General features: G+C 65.3%; 1 protein-coding gene across 2 annotated transcripts in view; it reads right to left on the bottom strand.

Annotated features, from left to right (window-relative positions):
* HDLBP (high density lipoprotein binding protein) overlaps nucleotides 1-1,099 on the bottom strand; it is a 72,602-nt gene that overhangs the window by 5,930 nt on the left and 65,573 nt on the right. The window lies entirely within an intron of this gene.

Below are 1,099 nucleotides of genomic sequence, written 5' to 3'. Positions count from 1 at the left end.
ACGCCTTCCTCGCCTCGGGCAGCGCAGGCTACCTGGGAGGCTGGGGCGGCCCTGAGGGCAAGGGGCCTGAGACTGAGCCCCAGGCTAGGACGGGGCAGCAGGGAGGGGCGGGCAAGGCGGCGCAGGGAGCGGGAAGCCTGCACAAGCATCTTAAGTCAGGAGGCGGGCAAGCCTCAGGAGCGAAGAGGCATGAAATGAACACAGGCGTGGGCTGGCGGGGCACCAGGTGGGCACGCAAACCCAAAAGCAAGGGCGGCCTGCAGGGGCGGTGCTGCACCGACCTGGGCTAAGAGGTGGGTGCTGTGCACCTGTCTGCACGGACAAGACAGGCACATCGACCACGAACTGGGCGCCAGCCCACAGAGCGCTCTAGCTGCGCGCCCTGGAGGACGTGCCACAGTTCTCAAATGGGGTCAAGAAAACGTCCTCATTCTTAGAAAGTGTCCACTACAGACGGGAGAAGCCTGAGTTCTACTCCAGCGTCGCAGAAACAACTACTGTGCGTGTAGAAAGGGGGGGTGCGGACGGGAGGGGCTGAATCTCAGTAACGAGCGCAGGAAGTCCATCTCCATCCAGTATAACGTCCCTTCAAACGTGCCCCAAAGAGCCTGTGTTCTGAGACCAGAGCTTCAGGGGCTGCAAGAGGCTCCGGAGGGGACCCAGGAGGCTGCAGGGTCGGTCGCCAAGCACACCAGTCAGGAGGCAGCACGCTGGGCTACGACCCAGCTGGGGGGCCACGTGAGGCTGGACACGCAGGCCGGACGCTGCTCTCACTGACCCTCGGGCCCGGAAACCTCTGGACTGCCTGACCACCCCCCACCCTGTCCCCGGGACACAGGCAGAACCAGGTGACAAGCAGGCCCCCGGAGTTGCCTGCCTCACGGGGGACAAGACCTGGCAGGCAGGGGTGCTGAGGGAGGGCAGCGGCGGTGCAGAGCGGGAGCAGCCCCATCGCACACACCACTTGGGATCTGCAAGCAGCCTCTGAACCGAACCCCCGTTTCAGAGGCCCCATCGGTGGCCACAAGCCTCTGGACGCCCGGTCACCTGGGGCACCAGTGCTCCAGCAGCATGCCAGCGCTGAAGCGCGAGGCAGCGC

The sequence above is a fragment of the Crocuta crocuta genome, unplaced genomic scaffold (assembly GCF_008692635.1).
Source record: "Crocuta crocuta isolate KB4526 unplaced genomic scaffold, BGI_CrCroc_1.0 scaffold290, whole genome shotgun sequence".
NCBI classification, from domain to species: Eukaryota; Metazoa; Chordata; class Mammalia; order Carnivora; family Hyaenidae; genus Crocuta; species Crocuta crocuta.
Note: the sequence above shows the minus strand (reverse complement) of the source record. Positions and strands in the feature narration are given on the sequence as shown.